The sequence below is a fragment of the Pogoniulus pusillus genome, chromosome W, assembly GCF_015220805.1.
Source record: "Pogoniulus pusillus isolate bPogPus1 chromosome W, bPogPus1.pri, whole genome shotgun sequence".
In the NCBI taxonomy this organism is placed as follows: Eukaryota; Metazoa; Chordata; class Aves; order Piciformes; family Lybiidae; genus Pogoniulus; species Pogoniulus pusillus.
The window spans coordinates 11311596-11320002 of NC_087308.1; positions in this window are offsets into that span (position 1 = coordinate 11311596).

Below are 8407 nucleotides of genomic sequence, written 5' to 3' on the forward strand. Positions count from 1 at the left end.
GGGGTCAATTCTTAGGTGCTCCATTGGTCGACTTTGTAGTTGACTCAGAATCTGCTATTAGTCTACTCAGGAATGGATTCTTAGTCGCTCCGTTGATTGACTTTGTAGTTGATTTGGAATTCAACTGTTATTTGACTTAGGGGTCACTTCTTAGTCGCTCCGTTGGTCAACTTTGTCATCGACTTGGATGTCAACTATTAATTGCTCTGTTGGTCGACTTTGTAGTCTACTCAGAAGTTGACTATTAGACAACTCGGGGGTCGATCCTTAGTCACTCCATAGGTCGACTTTGTAGACGACTCGGGGGTCGATTTGTAGTCGCTACATTGGTCAACTTTGTAGTTGACTCAGAAGGCAACTATTAGTTGCTCCATAGGTCGACTTTGTAGATGACTCAGAAGTCGACTATTAGTCGCTCTGTTGGTCGACTTTGTAGTCGACTAGGGTGTCCATTCTTAGTCACTCCATTGGTCAACTTTCTAGTCGACTCAGAAGTCGGCTATTAGTCGACTCAGGGATCGATTCTTAGTCGCTCCATTGGTTGACTTTGTAGTCAATTCGGAAGTTGACTATTAGTCGACTTGGGGGTCGATTTTAGTAGCTTCATTGGTCGACTTCATAGTCAACTCGGGGGTCGAGTATTAGTCGATGGGGGTCAATTCATAGTTGCTCCATTGTTCAACTGTTTAGTCGACTCGGGGGTCAATTCTTAGTCGCTCCCTTGGTCGACTTTGTAGTCAACTCCAAGGTGGGCTATTAGTCAACTCGGGGGTCAATTCTTTGTCGCTCCATTGGTAGACTTTGTAGTCCACTCGGGGGTCGAGTGTTAGTAGATGGGGGTCGATTATTAGTCGCTCCGTTTGTCGACTTTGTAGTCGCCTCAGAGGTCGAGTATTAGTCGACGGGGGTCGATTATTAGTCGCTCCGTTGGTTGACTTTTTAGGTGAATTAGGAGTTGACTATTAGTCGATTAGGGTGTCGATTATTATTCGACTTGGGAGTCGGTTCTAAGTCGATGTGCGCATCAACTTTTTAGTCAATTTGGGAGCTGATCATTAATTGATTTGGGGGTCGATTATTAGTCGATCTGGGAGTTGACTGTAAGACGATGTGCGGGTCAACTTTTAGTCAATTTGGGGTCGATTATTAGTCAATTCAGGAGTTGGCTATTAATCGATTTGGGGGTTGATTATTAATCAATTTGGGAGTCGGTCATTGTCGCGGATGGGTTATTCTGTGACCTACGCTGGTTTTGCGGAGGGGAGAAATTAATTAATGTGAGAGGATATTTATAAAACTATGTATTTATTAACTTCCAATATTTCAACTCTCGCCAACCGCAACCACTGAACTACATTATTAAAAGGATTCTTTACTCTCTTACGAAGATATTCTAGGAGAGATATCTACAGAAAACTTATTCATAACTAGCAAACATTCAAAATATTAACAGAGAGAGAGAGAGAGTTTCCCCGTGGCTCAATGCCGCCTGAGGTCTTACACAGTTTGCCTAGCAAAGCGGAGCTGAAAACTGCTCTCTGCTTTATGGCAGAGGTAATAGAAATTACAGAGGCATCTACTCACAATTCTTATCAATTATTAATCACCCTCCAGGGCTGCGTCAGCCTATTGCAAGTGTCCAATTCTTCAGGATCTCTGCCTGTGGACTTCAAGGCTGGAATCCTCTGGCGTCAAGGGAAATGGCAGGCTCTGGCCTTACTGTTGCTAGATTCTGCTGGCTGTTCTCTCCAGGGGTACGCAGGCAGGATCTGCAGGTGCAGAGACAGGATTCCGTGCAGTCTGAGTAGGGGTCCAACGCTTGCTCCTCAGGCCGATCGAACACAGACAAGTGGGTCTGCTCCCGGCAACCCACGGCAATGTGCACACCAGGCAATCATACAAAGGCAGGCATAAAGCTGCAAGGAAATACGCAGGCAGGCAGGCAAGCATGTGGTGGAGCCACAAGTAATGTGGGGAAGGCCCTGCACATGAGCCTGTGCACCCCTATTTATCAAATGTGGGCTGAGAGTTAACGGTCTCATGGGCCGCTCGAATGACCAATCAGGTTGGCAGTCATCCGAACCCTACCACACTAGATGAAACCCACAGGCTTGGACTCCAAATACGGGAATCACGTGGGCCCAGTACCAGGCAGGCCCGAGCTGGGCATGTGGGGACTTACACAATCAGGTGTCCCTTTGTTCTCGTTTACGCCTGGTGCAGGCAGAGAGACATGCCCAGGCAGAGCAGGCATAAATAAACCTGCTTTTGGGCCTACAGGCCCTCCACAACACCTCTACGATAGAAAACTAGACACCCCCAGATGACCACGGCTGGCCACTGGGCTGCCTCTCAGCGTCTCAGAACAAGGGCAACACGCATTGCCCAGACACAGTGGGGCAAGGTACTTTCCCTTTTGTTGGTGAACAATGCCAGATGCCGCTCGCTGTCCGGGCCCGCACAGGCTCCGTCTCACATCTGGGCAAGACCTCCTTCATCCTTGCTACTCATGGGGTGCACGCGGGTGGCCGCCCCCAGCCGCTGCGCTCCTGCCCGTTCCCGCGGGCCTGTTCCGTCAACCCAGTGGTGAAGCCATGGCGGATGCCAGCCTGCCCCCTGCTCAGCTGGGCTGGGCGGGTGGCTTCATGAGCAGCCGTTTGGTAGCGGTGCTTTGGGAGTGCCTAGGGTGCAGGTCCCCTATATATGGATTGGAGGGTCCGGCTGGTGCCACCGGCCCATGGAACGCAGCTGCACCTGGCGGTGAGATGCATGAATTACGCCAGGGTTTACAATGAGGCAGCGCAAAACAATGACCCTTGGCAACTTGTGGCAAAGGAGAGAGAGCACGTCTACCTTCATGGGGTGGGGGGGATAGAGAGGGTAGACCGTTGTGGCCGTTTGAGCTGATCCTCTAGCTCAGACATAGGGGAGAGATGAACATTCCAGGGATAGGCCACATAAATGGCAACAATAGATAAATTAATATAATTTCATTGGAGCATCAAGAACTTAATGTCTAGAAGCACAGTTTGTTCTCCCCCTTCACCCGCTGGCTTCTGCTGCTGCAGCTTTGCCTATCTTCCCCGGCTGCTGTTTTGGCTACTGCTGCTTCTGCTGCTTCGCCGCCGCTTGACCCCCTCCCCAACTCCCTTAAGGTTATTGTATTGTTTTCTTTTTTTTTTCTTTCTTCCTTCTCTAGTTATTATTTCTCTTTACATTGTTATACTTATATTATAAGAAAATACAATTTCATTTTTCCCTGACTTTCAAAAAAGTAGGGGGGTTTGTGTTGTGAATTTTCTTCCCAGGGGAGGGATCAGCCCAAACCCGGGACAGGACTCTTTTGGCACCTTAACGTGGGGCACGATCTTGGCTTGTTGTTTTGTTTTTTTTCCTTTCCCCCTGTTGATTGATAATCAGAATAAGAACATCAGGGAAAAATGAAGTTGTTTGATTTATTCTGGCCTATTATTGCCTCAATTCTGACTCTGTCGGTTCAGCAGTGTTTTACAGCTATGGTGCACACCAGGTGTGTTCATTCTTTGCTAAGATGGTCTGGGACTCGGTAAAAGCTGTGCTAAGGAAGGTTGAAGATGTTGTTAGGAATATTTTAGGGTTTAGGAATGTCGTTGAGGGTGTGCCGTATGTGACATTGGTGTCAGAGACTAGGAGTTATTTGGAAGAGCTGAGCTACCCAGTAGCATGCCTAATATGTGTGAACTTGATGTTTTTGGCTGCTATTGTAGGTCTGGTTATAGTGTGGAGACGAGAGAAATGCAGGAATAAACAGGCTGTAAGTGAGGTTTTTACCTTCTCTGGAGGCAATAGTAGGGAGCTAAGGGTTAAAGAAACAGTCTGCAACCGAAGCGGGGGAGGGAGGGCCATGGCACCAGGCAGACGGACTGCTCGCAGAGCAGTGAAACGTCCTGCCTCGGAGCCTTTGAGAGGAGAAAAGATTGTTGGACATGGCCCGTACCCCACTGACCCTGAAGCATGGAGGCAGGAAACAATCTGGTTCCCATTCGTACCTAATAGAACGGAGGAAAGTAAAGGTAGAGGCGATGGAACCCCTGCAGAAGTGCAGTCACAAAGGGCTGCTGCGGCGGCGGCAGATCTGGCTGCAGACGGTGTGGGCTATGGCAAAGTTCCTCGGACAGATAAAGTTGAGGAACTGGTTTGTGGAAAATGCGGCTTGAACGTTTTGATCTGTAGGAGGGTCGCTGACACCAGAGCCTCTGCCAGCAGAGAGGCTGCTGAGGCAAAGATTCTTTCACCTGCAACCAGGGGACTGGAAGCGGTCCCAGGGGAGGCGGCGAGGTCCTCGGAAGGCGAACCCACTAACGCCATCAAGCCTGCTAATGCCACTGCTCCTGCCTTAGCCCCGTTTGCCTCTGCTGAGCCGGCTGCTGTTGCTGCTGTGGGGAAGAGTCCTTCTGCCTCAGCCTCAGCCCCACTACCGCGTGTGGAACAGAGCCAGGCAGACAAACAAAACTCAGATGATTCAGTGAAAACCACCTCCCAGAATAAGACAGAGTTTACCTTAGATAAGGTCTCCCTTGCCCCGGTTAAAACGAGGAGAAAAATGGCAGCTAGCCTTGGGGGTCGAGATAGCTCAGATGACAATGGGGATAAACCAGAGCAGGGTGAACAAAAGGAAGAGGATCCAGGAGAAGGTACATCGGCTGGTGTGAAGGCTAGTACCCTTGTGGGCACAAGGAGTGGAAAGACAAATCCTGTGGCGACATGGCACTCCAGAAAGAATTGAATCAGATAATGGTACCCACTTTAAAAGCAATCTCATAAAATCTTGGGCCAAAGAGCATGGCATTGAGTGGATCTATCACATCCCCTACTACGCACCCGCCTCAGGCAAAATTGAACGTTACAATGGCTGGTTGAAAACAACTTTAAAGGCAATGGGGGGAGGAACCTTAAAGAACTGGGAGAAACATCTAGCCCAAGCCACTTGGGTAGTGAATAGTAGAGGTTCCACCAACCGAGCTGGCCCAGCTCATTCAGAGGTCTTACAAAAGGTAGAAGGTGACAGGGTTCCTGTCATTCGTGAAAAGGATTTCTTGGGCAAGTCTGTTTGGGTATTCTCCCCTTTGGGGGAGGCTACACCTGTCCGAGGGGTGGTTTCTGCTGAAGGACCTGGTCATACATATTGGGTTATGCAGAAAAACGGCAAAATACAATGTGTGCCACAAAAGAATCTGACATTGGCAGAAAGAATGTAGATATGTTGTTATGAGTTCTTCTGCAGGTGATTGTGGTGCCCAAGAAAGCCATGAAGAGCCCGCTATCCATGAGCATGAGCCCTGAGAGTGCCAAGAGTCCTGCTCTGTTCCACTCATTGAAAAAAAAACATTGAGCTAGCCAACACCTGAGACAGACGGCAATAAGAAGATGAATGACCGAAGATTGAAGAAAGATGCTTGAAGCCTGAAAAATGACCATCTACGATACTGATGTTATTCCTAGTTACATAGAATGACTTGATGCTGCAATGGTAAATTATATTAAAGGGGTGGATTGTGGCCGTTTGAGCTGATCCTCTAGCTCAGACATAGGGGAGAGATGAACATTCCAGGGATAGGCCACATAAATGGCAACAATAGATAAATTAATATAATTTCATTGGAGCATCAAGAACTTAATGTCTAGAAGCACAGTTTGTTCTCCCCCTTCACCCGCTGGCTTCTGCTGCTGCAGCTTTGCCTATCTTCCCCGGCTGCTGTTTTGGCTACTGCTGCTTCTGCTGCTTCGCCGCCGCTTGACCCCCTCCCCATCTCCCTTAAGGTTATTGTATTGTTTTCTTTTTTTTTTCTTTCTTCCTTCTCTAGTTATATTTCTCTTTACATTGTTATATTATAAGAAAATACAATTTCATCTTTCCCTGATTTTCAAAAAAGTAGGGGGGTTTGTGTTGTGAATTTTCTTCCCGGGGGAGGGATCAGCCCAAACCCGGGACAACCGTCACTCAATGGCTGCCGGTCCACATACGGTGGCTGAGGGGCCAGTGGGGAAGGCAGCCAAAGCAGCAGAGAAGGGGTCTGTCAGCCCCGGGTTTCGGCGACTCGCTGCTCGGCGGCTCTAACACCGGGCCACTGCTCACGCGGCGCTGAGCCACATGCCTTCCGCGGGCCTTCCCAGTCGACCCAGAGCTGGTCGCGGCGCACCGCCGCGGACAATATGCGCCCGGCCAGAGCTGGCCGCCGGGCGGGCGCCGGTCCCCGCGCCGGCCCACCTCCCTCGAGCCTGCCCCCACGGGCGGGTGCCCGGGGGATGGAGGGGAGGTGGAGGCGGGGATCCGCCGCACCGCACCGCCCGGCCGTGACTCGCCGGGTTGAATCTTAACGGTTTCACGCCCTCTTGAACTCTCTCTTCAAAGTTCTTTTCAACTTTCCCTTACGGTACTTGTTGGCTATCGGTCTCGTGCCCATATTTAGCCTTAGATGGAGTTTACCACCCGCTTTGGGCTGCATTCCCAAGCAACCCGACTCCGAGAAGCCCCGGGCCCGGAGCGCCGGGGGGCCGCTACCGGCCTCACACCGTCCACGGGCTGCGGCCTCGATCACAAGGACTTGGGTTCCCCGAGAGCGACGCCGGGGAGGGGGGCTTCTGTACGCCACCATGGGGCGGGGATTCGGCGCTGGGCTCTTCCCTCTTCACTCGCCGTTACTGAGGGAATTCTCGTTAGTTTCTTTTCCTCCACTGACTAAAATGCTTAAATTCAGCGGGTCGCCACATCTGAGCTGAGGTCGCAAACCCAGAGACAGCGGCACGCGCCGCGCGTGCCCAACGACCGAGAGGGGGCCGCCGGCAAGCGGAGCAGGCCAGCCCGACCGGCACCACGGCACAGAGAGCAGACACACCAGCGCCGCCTCCCCCCCCACCCTTCCCACGCCTGACGAGGGGAGGGCAGGCGCCGCTTGAATGCTGCCGCTGCCCGCGGACGCATGAGCCGCGCTTGCCCGCCTCTTCCCAACAGGACCCCAATGCCCCAGGCCGGAGGAGGCCCGAACGGATTTTGCCCTTTCGCACATGCAACGCTTCTGGCAATGACACCGGGAGACGGCCCCGCCTGGGGTGACACCGGTCGCAACCAAAGCACAGGGAACCGGGCGGCAGAGGAGGTCGCTCAGGTCATAGGGGGGCGGTGGCAGGACCCAGCCAGGTTGAGGTGGTGGGGGGAGCTGGCAAGCGGCAACGGAGTGGGGGGGGGGGGCGGCAGTAGCCGCAGCGATCAGCCGGACTAGCAGGCTGTGGCTGCCGGTGGCGGGTCCGGCCATCCTCTGAGCTGCCGGGCAGGGCTGCCAGCCCGTGGACGGCGGCTGAGGGGCCAGTGGGGGAGGCAGCCGAGGCAGCGGAGAAGGGGTCTGCGGCGGTGCGGTAGGTGGGTGGCAGTAGGACCCAGCTGGGTTGAGGAGGGGGGGAAACAGCGAGCAGAAGCGGCTTGGGGTGGGCGGCGAAAGCGATCAGCCGGACCGGCGTTCAGCGGCTGCCGCTGGCACGACTGGCGTGCTCCGGAGGTACCGGGCATGGCTGCCGGTCTGCGTATGGTGGCTGAGGGGCCGGTGGGGCAAGCACCCGAGGCAGCGGAGAAGGGGTCTGCCGGCGGGGCCGGGGCGGGGGCGGCAGGACCCGGCCGGATTTGGACTGGGGGGGCAGAACCGGCGTGCAGCAACGGTGTGGGGGGGGGCGGCGGCAGTGGCAGTGAGCAACCGGATCGGCTGACAGTGGCTGCCGCTGGCGGGTCCCACCAGACCCGGAGCGACTGGACAGGGTTACGTGTTCACGGTCGGGCATTGAGCGGGAGAGTACGTCTACCCCGCAATGGCAGACCTAGCCAGAGGCATTGCCAGGCCCCTCGGTAGGGTACCCAGCTGCTCAGGAGGCAGCCCGCCCACCCCACGCCCGCTCCCCATTAACTCCGGGGGCGGCGCCGAGTCACCCGGGTCTTTAAACCTCCACCCAGATTCTTCCGCGCCGGCCGGGGCTGCCGTGGAGGAAGGCATGGGCGCTAGGTACCTGACCCTGGGGGCGAGGGAAACCAGCTTACGGCCCCGCAGGGGGGCCTCCACCCCACTGCCGCCATCGGGGGGAGCGTCCGCCTGCGGGGGCCGTGCCCTACGTCCACCACCACCACTGCGCCCCTGCTCGGCCCGAGGCCCTGGGTTTCCCTCAGTGTCCCGGCGCTGCGCTCGGGAGGATGGACGCGGCTGGGGCCGCCCATCCCATGCGCGACGGTCCGTGGCATGCATGGGTATGGTGGTCCCGACAGCATACCGGCACAGGGCCAGCCTGCGACCGGCGGGCCGGCTGGGAGGGCTTCTGAGGCCAGGCGCCCGCTCGACGACGCACCTGTGCGGGACCGAGAAGAACCCCCTCGGCGCATCCTTCCCCC